The following is a 10,987-nucleotide window of genomic DNA, read 5'->3' on the forward strand; positions in this document are numbered from 1 at the left end:
GAAATCTGGAATGGATACTTCAGTGACAATGTTCTCCGTTGCATAGAGTTCGAGGCAATGCTCGACCCACCTTTCCATCTGCTTGCTAGGTTCAGTAATGATCGCCCCTGTCTTTGTCTTCAAAGGTGCTGATTTAGTTACTGCTGGGCCAGTTGCTTTCTTAATTCCTTCATACATTCCTCTAGCATCCCCAGATACAGCAGCAGATTGTATGCTGTTGCAGAGTTTTAACAGTATTGATTGGCGCAGTGCCGAGCAGCCTGTTGAGACTTGTTGCTGGCAGCTCTGAGAGCATCTAGGTTTTGTTTGCTGGGGACTTGCTTGTAGTTCATGAGGGCTCTGTTCTTAGTTGCAGTAACTTGCTCCATTTCAGTCCAATAAGCCTCAAAGCAGTCAGCATTCCTCCGATCTCTTTTCCCATACGCAGTGAGTACAGTTATAGATGGTGGCACATAGATGATTCCACTTTGACACTGCACTCAGGCCTTGGGCACTGTTGTCCGAAAGAGCCTGATCGAGGATGTCAAGGAGCTCCTGGGTCTTTTTGGGTCAGTGGTACAGCAAGTGTTGATCCGAGGACGACCTTTCTTCTTGGAGTGGTTTAGCTTCCTTGGTTGGGGCCTGACCTTGCTACACACCAGGGACTGGTCAGTGTCACATTTAGTACTGTGAAAGCTGTGAGTGCTGAGGATGGTACATCTGGTGATGATAACGTCTTATCTGGTGCCAGTGGCGTGATCTTGGATGTCGCCAGGACACCTTGTGGCATGGCTTGGTCTGGAAGTAGCTGCTCATCACAGAGAATCCACGCTAACAGCATAACTCCAGCAACCTCTGTCCATTTTCGTCATCTTGCCAATTCCCTAGTGCCCTATTCAGGTTGGCCAAGCTGTGTAGTCGGTACCCGCCCTTGCATTGAAGTCCCCTAGAAGATACAATCCCTTGGTGCTGGGAATTCTGCGGATGACAGCATCAAGTGTCTCATAGAACTGATCCTTGACATCTAGGATAGAGGTGAATGTCGGGGCATAGATTCACATGTGATTAACTGGGCCCACGCTTGTTGACAAGCGAAGAGTAAGAAGCTTCTCTATGCCTTCTGTGGGGGGTTCAATCATCGCAAGTAGTATGTTTTTTTACTGTGAAACCCACTCCATGCTCACATGTTGCCTCTTGGACTTTCCCCTGCCAGAAGAACGTGTAGTGATTGTCTTTAAGGGATCCACTTTGAGTGAGCCTAGTTTCTTGCAATACAGCAATGTCCACCTAGAGCCTCATGAGTTCTTTGTCGATCACAGCTGTCTTGCCTGAATCATCGACCTGCAGAAGGTCATCTGTAAGACCCGGAGGCATGGTCCTTACATTCCAGTTTGCGATACAAAGGACTGGTGTCATCTTTGTTGAGTTTGTTTTGCCTGGTGCCTAGATTATCAACCTGCCTGTCGAGAGATGAGTCTGTAATATCCAAGCACTCATTGAAGCAAGCAGGTCGTGGCAAGACAGCACTGAACTGACTGAGGGCTGCCCAGCTTGAGGCGGGCGGTCACTATCCAATGAGATGCAATGATCTTTCCCATCGTTGGATTTAATCCCTGGCGCTCATAGTCTACGTCAATGTCCAAGCATCAGGACTCTCCTCTCGGCATTGCTAGTATTGTCCAAAGGAAAGGAAAAAAACTACTGTTTGGTGCCAGCTCTGCTGCAGGAGTTGCTGGAAAGCTGCCTGATAAATGATAGATAACCGCCTTCGGGTCTCCCCTCCGGCATTTAAGGAGAAGCTTTATAAGTACAGGAGGGAGAAAGGGATAAAAGGCTATGCTGAGATGAGGTTCATGTGGACTGTTGTTTTTATCATATCGTCACAAAGATGAATAGTGTGAAGTAATGTAGGATTCACATGTTGAGACACCTTGACTCAGACACTCCTTCCATGGCCCTAATCAGTTTTAACCCAGTTGATTGGGGTGGTTCATCCTATACAGCAGGAGGGTTATATAGACTCCTACACCCACCAGGCACATGTATCCTGCTGGCTATCAATACAGAATGCAGGTCTGGAACTCCAGGCTGCAATCACTGAGACTGGCTGGAGCAGGGATTAAACCTTACACCTTTGTATTGAGAGGCAGGGATACAAACCACTGAGCCAAGGGCTGGTTCCAATAAAAATAGTGACATAGCATCAACATGTTGTTCCTCTTTCCCATCACGTTAGGCGAACCTTGCTTTTTATAGATCAACCTACCCCAGCATGGAGGCTGAATCTGAATATAATCATGTGTGGCATGTGGCCACATCACCACAGGATAATAACTGGGTATCTGTGAAGGGCTGGCTGTTGGCAGAGGGTGTATACTTTGCGGTGCCACATGTTTCGTGCCAGTGGCCATTAGTGCTTAGAACGAGTCTCCCACCCTGGTGCTGGACTGCACATTGACTAAAAGCAGAGACGCTAATTATGGATTCCATCTGTGTCTGTCTCCGTTTTACTGAACTGCCCAACTTGCTCATGCAGCAAAGAGCTTTTTAAAAGTTGCATTGTTTGGAATATTCGGTGTTTGTTGGTTACATGTGGTTCGGAGGTGGGGGGAGGGAGCAGTATTTTGTTTTTTTTTAACAATCCTCTTGCACCTGAAAATCACAGCCTGGGCCTAATTACTGGCACAATTTGCATATTTAAACAGGGAACTGTGCTGCTTGCTCATTTGAAAACTGGATCAAATCAATGAAAGAAAGGACTTGCATTTATACAGTGACTGTTGTGATGTAGGAAACACGTGACAGCCAATTTGCACACAGCAAGCTCCCACAAACAGCAATCAGATAAATGACCAGGTATTTCTTTTACTGATGTTTGTTGAGGCATAAATATTTTGCTTGGCCACAAGGGAGAACTCCCCTCTCTGCTTTGCAATAGGCACTGTGAGAACTTTCACATCCACCTGAGAGAGTAGACAGGGCTTCAGCTTAACTTCTCAACTGAAAGACAGCACCTCTGACAGTGTAACAGGCCATCAGTACTGCACGGGGACCATCAACCTAGATTTTATGCTTGTGTTTGGCGTGGCCCTTCTGGCTTAGAGGTAAGATCTCACTGAGCCATGACTGACAGCTCTTAGGGAGTGCTTTGCTGGCCAAGGTAGACACCATCATTTTCAGGCTCGTCGATGGTAAGCTCCATTTATGACACAGGAAGTGGAGGGGTATTTTTGGATCATGACTATAGTTTGAACTTTCTTACCATATTGAACTCTGCCAGTAACTCTGCAGGAGATTAGGAGTGTATGATCATGTGAGAGCATGTTCTAAACCCAGGCATCTCAGTAAATTAAATTCAGCACTGAAACTGCACCACTGCAGTGTTGAGCTTAGGCAGGTATCTCACTTAAACAGTACTTACAGCATAAGAAACAGGCCATTCTGCCCCACTGGTCTATGCCAGTCTTTATACTCCACACAAGCCTCCACCCATCTCTACTTTCATCTCACACTATCACACTTTCTCCATCGTGTACTTATCTAGCATTCCCTTGAACACATCTATGCTACTGGCTATAACTACTCCCAGTGGGAACACACTCCACATTCTCACCACTCTCTGGGTAAAGAAGTTTCTCCTGAATTCCTTATTCTATGTATTAGTTGAATCCAGGATTATGAATAAGAGGCTAAATCCTGATTGGGAATACATTCTGATTGGTGATGTGACAAGTGATATTGCCCACCTGTCTGTTCTGGGGCCTCTGCTTTTCACCATGTATTATACACACATATAGATATACATATATATATATAATGGCTTGGATGAAGGAATGGAGAGAGTTGTATATCCATGTTTGCCGGTGACACCACACTAGAAGGAACAGTATGTTGTGTGGACAGCTTTTTCTCATCCCGTTTTTCTTGGCAACGTAAGCACATGACATAAAGAGTGCAAGATCAAAATGACAGGAAGATGATCCATGGTTGACTTTACAACAACAGCTGGCATTCATTTAGCATCTTTAATGTAATGAAACATCCCAAGGCGCTTCACAGGAGCAATTCTCAGACAAACCGAGACACATAAGGATAGCAGTAGGTTTTCAGGAATGACTTAAAGGAAGTAAGAGAGGTGGAAAGGCACAGCCACCAATCATGTAGTGAAAGAAATCAAAGATGCACAAGAGGCCAGAATCAGAGGGGTGCAACAATCCTGGAGGGTTATTAACTCGACTGGAAATGAGCCCAACCCCTGACGTGTTATACCTCAAAAAGGAAATAACATCATTAGCAACATTTAGGGGGAAACATTTGTTCATGTAGCACCACTTCATTGGGCACTAGGCAGACTACCTTAATTCCCCAGGGACTGACAGCACTGCATGACCTGTGCGGGTTTCCTCATTAATATTATTGAAGATCTCTGAACAGGGCTTTCTGCCACTGGAGAATTAACATCATTTGTGTAATGCTCAATGAAGTGGAGCTATGAATTTCCCCCTTAGTGTTTTAACTGTGTGTAAAACTGGACTGAATTCTCTGAATATAGCATTTCCATAGCAACTGCTGTTTAAACTGCACGGACTTTGTTCTGTTATGTCTGCATAATTAACTTTCTGAGGGTTGAGGTGATAATCAGAGAAACAGTAAAATTTAGTTCATTTACTTGACTTGATCTTTGAACCAGCAAACTCTATGTGTTCTAACCAGTCAGGTACCTGTCTGGCTCTGTTGATAGTACCTTTACCTTTGTGTCTGAAGGTCATAGATTTGAGCCCTGCTCCAGTGACTTCAGCACTTTATCTAAGCTGTTATTTCAGTGCAATCGTGACAGGGGGTCTGCATTGCCAGAGGTGTTGGGGTATAAATTCATCTTGGACGAAAGCACAAAGTGGGCAATAGTGAATCTGCAGATTCTACAGCCTAAAGGCCTCACAGAAAAAAAACCCGACCCACACCCGACAGAACCACATGGGACCTGAGCCCGACCTGGCCCGAGTCCCTCCATTTCCCCACCGCCCCCCGACAACAACCCGACCTGAGCCCGACCAGCCCCGACCCGAGCCTGACCCGACCACTGCAATGTTCCCTTTATTACCTTCCGATTCTGAATCTGCCGGAAGCTGCAGCATGAGTGTGATGATGTCATCACACGTTCGCACGCTCACTGCGCAGACTCAGTTTCTCTGCTTGACCTCCTGGACTCGCAGCTCAGGTAAGTTTTTAACTTTTAACACTTACCTGCAATTCTTGTTGTCTGTCCCAGGACCCAGCCCGACCTGGAACTGGCCCGACCTGGACCTGGCCCGACCCGACCTGACCCGAGCCAGAAGGCCGGATCCAGAAGAGTGGCCCAACCCAACCCAAACCCAACACATATCGTCGGGTCCCATCGGGTTCGGGTCGGGTAGCAGGCCTTTACTACAGCCTGCCTGATTCTTGTTTCAATTGAAGTCAATGAGAAAGGAAATGGCTGCCGATTCCCTGTTGCCCATTCTGTGTTACTGCCCAAGCTGGATTTATACCCTGATAGCTTTCAAGTGAGACAATAAACCGAGGCCCCGTCTGCCCTCTCAGGCAGTTGTAAAAGATCCCTTGCCCCTATTTGAAAGAAGAGCAGGGGAGTTTTCCCCGGTGTCCTGGGCCAACTGTTAATGCTCGAATAAATGGACTTGCAAAGAACACAGATGATCTGGTCATTAATTGCTGTTTATGGGATCTTGCTGTGTGCATATTGGCTGCCACATTTCCTACATTACACCAGTGACTACACTTCAATTAGTACTTCATTGGCTTTAAAACGCTTTGGGATGTCTTGAGATCGTGAAAGGCGTTAGGGAAATGCAAACTGCTGGACAGTTCAGTATGACCCAGGATGATTCTGTAGAAAAGGGGTTGGCCTAATCTTGTTGATTGTGTGCTACATGATTTTCTGAATGTTTACGGGAAGTGTTATTCTCACTTTAGACTACCAAACTCAAACATGTTCACTTGTTTTATAGACAACCTGGGATTACAGAGTTACTACACCTGATAACACTGAGCTAATGCTGCCACTGCCTTTGCCGATTTACACAGCTCATTATACTAATCCAGATTATGAGGCGCTGGAGATCAGGAACGCCTGTGGTGACATTCCCATCTGTCCTAGCTAATTCTGTCTACGCGGCTAAACCTCCTCCCCCTCTTTTCTCACCCTTCAAAACTGATTACCCTTAAACGAAGGGTAAAGTGCAACTGTCATCCAGGGGTTTCCAACCCTCCAGGATTGTCCTCCAGAAAATAAAGCTTGATCTCCCATACACAGAAAACCTGGGAGAAAAATCATGAGTTTGTTAAAGTTTTTTCCCGTTTACTTTGAGCATTTTTGTTTAATAGTTATAAAACATATTGGAGATGATTGGGAAGTGGAGGTGGTGGTGATGGGAAAGTCACTTGGGTAATGAAGAGTCAATTCTCTTGGGAAGATATGTGTGATAACGGACATGCTGAGCAACCAATGGCAGAAGTGTGGGGGCGGGATGGTGGAGGCAGCAAGTCATGTGATGGTACCTCCAGGAATATGACTCACTAGAGTTGGCAACTCGACTGTCATTCCAAGAAACAATGGACAAGTGCCGACTGGATTAAGAGTTGACGAGAGACACGTGTTGGGGACTTCCTCAGAGCGGGTCCTTCTGCTGTGCTGTAACTTCACAGGAAGCTTCCAAAGTCCATCCCCTTGTCCTCACCCCAGAACCTGGGCAATGTGTAAGAAAGGGTTGATCAAAACAGGGTGAAGTCCGGTGGGACTCTTCATGTCCTGGGCCGCTTTGGTTACCGTGAAGGCCTGTTAGGAAGCATAGAAATAATCACCAGCTGGGGCTCTGGCAAACAAGTATTCAACGGTAGAAAAGGCAGAGCAAGATGTGCCATCTGAAATATCTCAATGCAGAACATGAGCTTAGCATCACCAATACCCTGTTCCACCAGTAGAATAAGTCCAAAACGTCATGGCAACACCCATGGTCCAAACACTGGCATCTGATCGATTCCATCATCATTCATGCCCAGAATCACAAAGATGTCCACACCACCAGAGCAATGACAGGAGCTGATGTCTGCTGGACCGATCATTGGCTTATTCATTCAATCATGTCCATCAAACTGGCTCCCAAACAACGAATGCAACAGAAGAGATGTCCACGAAAGATCAACATCGAAGCTCTGCAGGATGCTATCAAAAGAGATCGATTCTAGAGAAAAATTTTCAAACTTCAATGAAGAAGAGCGTCCACAGTGCTTGGAATGTCCTTAAGTCCAATATCATCAATACCTGTAAAGATACACTTGGATTTTCTGTCAGGAAACATCAGGACTGGTTTGATGAAAATGATCAGAATATCAATGAACTGATTGATTGCAAGCCCAAGATTTTCTGTGCCTGGCAAAATGACCCAAATATAAGCAAAAGAAACTGGCTTAACAACAAGCAAAGACAGAGGTACAAAGGAGTACCTGCAACATGAAGAACAGCTGGTGGACAGACAAGACAAAGGAACTTCAGCATCTCACTGATATGAATGATATCCGTGGCTTCTTTGCTGCCACAAAAACCATTTATGGCCCAAGTACTCAAGGTCAAGCTCCTTTGAGACCTAAGGATGGGGGAGATCCGATCGAGGAACAGGAAGCTGTCAATGCCCGTTGGAGGGAACATTTTGAAGAACTTTTCAATCAAGAACAGATTGTTGACGTGAGTGTTTTCAACTCCATCCCCCAACATTCAGTTAGAGACGAGCTCGGAACTCCACCAGCAACTATGGAGGTGATGAAAGCCATTATATAAATGATGAACAACAAAGCTGGAGGAGGTGATGAAATCCCCACTGAAATCTTGAAGCACGGAGAAGAGGAACTAACATTACAGCTCCGCACCCTCATCCTGCACATCTGGAATGAAGAAGTTCCAATTGATCTCAAGGACACTGTGATTGTGACAATCTTCAAGAAAGGGGACAAATCCAACTGTGGAAATGACAGAGGCATCTTCCTGCTCTCCATTGCAGGAAAGATTACAAGAATCCTTCTGAACCGACTCGTTACACTTGCTGAAGAGATTCTCCCCGAATCTCAATGTGAGTTTAGGCCATCGAGCAGCACTGCCGACATGATTTTCACAGCTTGCCAACTACAAGAAAAACAACACGAACAACATCAACCTCTCTACATAGCATTTTCTTTTCACTTGACAAAGGCCTTTAACTCTGTAAATCGTGAGGCACTCTGGAAGATTCTGTTGAAGTATGGATATCCTCCAAAATTCATGACCATCTTTCACCTGCTTCGTGATGATAAGCAAGCGGTGATCCTTAGTAACAGATCCATTACCATCCTGACTTCAGTCATTGAGCTCCAATACGCTGATGATGCTGCAGTGACTGCTTTGTCGGAAACAGATCTTCAGAGAATCATTAACGTGTTTACTGAGGCATATGAGAAGGTGGGACTTACACTGAACATTCAGAAAACCAAAGTTCCGAAGAAGGGTCACTGACCCGAAACGTTAACTCTGCTTCTCTTTCCACAGATGCTGCCAGACCTGCTGAGTGAATCCAGCATTTCTTGTTTTTGTTTCAGATTTCCAGCATCCGCAGTATTTTGCTTTTATTCAGAAAACCAAAGCCCTCCATCAGCAAGTTCCAAATGCACAAGCCCCAGCACCATTGATTAGGATTCACAATGAGTGCCTGGAAAATGTGGAACAATTCCAGTATTTTGGAAGTTATCTTTCACAGAAGGCTGACATTGATGAAGAAATCCAGCATCACCTGAAATCTGCTGGTGCAGCCTTTGGCCACCTGAGGAGGTGACTGTTTGAAGATCGTGACATCAAAACTGAAAGCAAGCTCATGGTCTACCATGTGGTCGTGATCCCTACCTTACAGTACGGGGCTGAAACATGAACAATGTATAGGAGGCACCTCAAAGCACTGGAGTCATTTCATCAACGCTGCTTGTGGAAGATCCTGCATATCAAGTGGGAGGACAGGCGAACCAACACCAGTGTCCTCTCACAAGCAGGCACCACAAGCATCGAGGCTATTATTATCCACCATCAGCTTTGTTGTGTTGATCATATAATTCAGATGTCAGATACCAGGCTCCCAAAGCAGGTCCTGTTCTCCCAGCTCAGTCAGGGCAGACGCAGCAGAGGAGAGCAGCAGAAGCACTTCAAGGATGTGCTGAAAGCCAACATGAAGAAATAAAACATTGACATCAACTCCTGGGAGACCATCACGCTGGATTGAACCAGATAGAGGTAGAGTCTGTGGGAAGGATCCCAGCATTCTGAGACCCAACAACGACGAAATGAAGAGGAAATGTGAGAGCGGCAAAAAGAACAAGCCATGACCCGAACTAATAATACATGAGCAGACATCCCACATGGCAACAAATGCCCTACGTGTCATGAAGTCTGTAGATCCCGAATCGGCCTCATCAACCATCTTCGGACACACGAAAGACAATCATCCTCGCCTGTGAGGGATAGCCAATAATAACGTCACAGGAGGTGTGACAGAAGACCCTCCCTTTCCACATGGCAAAGTTGTGGCAGCAGATTGGAGGAGCTCTGAGGAAGTCTCAGGCTCTGTCTTGGGCCATTGGGGTCCATTTCGATTATTGGCTGTCCAATCCGGTGGAGAATAGCTCTCCCGCGATTTCAAGGTCCCGGCCTCAATTAACTCTGCCGGGGGAGCTGCTGGCCACCAAACCCGCCTGGATTGGGATGTCAAGATCAGGCTGGCTGCCAATTAGGTGAGCTGACGCAGGTGGGTGATATTGTGATCATGGAGGGGATCCCGGGGCAACGATGACCCAGGTTATGTTTGTCAGTCACTCCTGCTCCTCTGAGGCCTACAATAATAACTCAACATTGACCTTTTGGCAGATCTCTTTGGTTCCATCGCCTATAGAACTGGTCAGAGTGAGAACGGTGCAGGCACCAACCAGTTCTAACCTAAAATGGCAAACCAGGGTCCTATTTATGTCACAGGACCCCGATTCCCATATTAAAAGGGGCCTATTGCCTGAAACAGGCAGGCACTTTAGAGACCTGGCAGTAGGTACCTTTTAAAATGGCATTGGCTGCCTCTCCTGGTCTTAACACTGGCTGTAAGGCTGCCGACCCCATCTTGAGTCTGTTACCATTAATATCAGACAAAGGGAGTCCAAATGGACCCAATTCACTTTGAAATAAAGGTTGAGTGTCTCTCGTGTCGTAGGGTTTCCAGCTCCCCTGGATTGCCCTGTAGGCTGTAGGAATTGAAGCCTAAGACACTGCTGTGCACAAAAAACTCTAGAAAGCAAAATCCTAAAGGCACTAAGAAAAATTGTTTCTGTTAAATTTTCTATATCAGACATGGGAATAACATCTGATTGACTGACAGTCAAGAATCATCAGGTAATGAAGAATCTGCTCATTTTCCATTGGAGAAGGCAGTAAATTATTAGGATGACTTGTGACCAATGGCGGTAATCTGTGTGGGCGTCGAGGTTGGAGGCAGGAGGTCACATTATGAAACCTCCAAGACTACGTCCAACTGGAGTTGTAATCAGTCAGCACTGTTCAAAGTCACGGCCATGATGGGGTAGGTCCTAAACCTCTCCCCCACTAAGAATTGGCAAACATACTTCAGTACCCAGAACAGTCTGACTGCTCCCACATCCAATGGGATGGAACTCAGAAGAAGGCAGGGCAATGAGTAAACACGTTAGATAGAATAACCCCCCCTACTGATCATATGACAGAGGGAAGGTCATTGATGAAGCAGTAGTTCGGGCCTAGGACACTACCCTGAGGAACACCTGCAGTGATGTCCTGGGGATGAGGTGATTGGCCTCCAACAACCACAACCTTCTTCCTTTGTGTCAGGTATGACTCCAACCAGTGGAGTGTTTTCCCCCGATTCCCAATGTTTTCACTAGTGTACACAGAGGAGTGGAGAATGGACAATGGAGGTGA

The 10,987-nt window shown here is 46.1% G+C and overlaps 1 protein-coding gene across 3 annotated transcripts in view; it reads left to right on the top strand.

Moving 5' to 3' along the window:
• The window catches only part of spast (spastin), a 139,815-nt gene that overhangs the window by 123,455 nt on the left and 5,373 nt on the right, over positions 1-10,987 (top strand). Inside the window, exon 18 of one of the 3 annotated variants that reach the window (XR_010970915.1) lies at positions 5,985-6,318. The exons of the other annotated variants lie outside the window; for them this stretch is intronic. The gene's annotated coding sequence lies outside the window, so the exon portion shown is untranslated. Of the gene's footprint in view, positions 1-5,984; positions 6,319-10,987 lie in introns of those variants that run through there. 3 annotated transcript variants of the gene reach the window in all.

This window comes from Heterodontus francisci, chromosome 3 (assembly GCF_036365525.1).
Source record: "Heterodontus francisci isolate sHetFra1 chromosome 3, sHetFra1.hap1, whole genome shotgun sequence".
NCBI lineage: Eukaryota > Metazoa > Chordata > Chondrichthyes > Heterodontiformes > Heterodontidae > Heterodontus > Heterodontus francisci.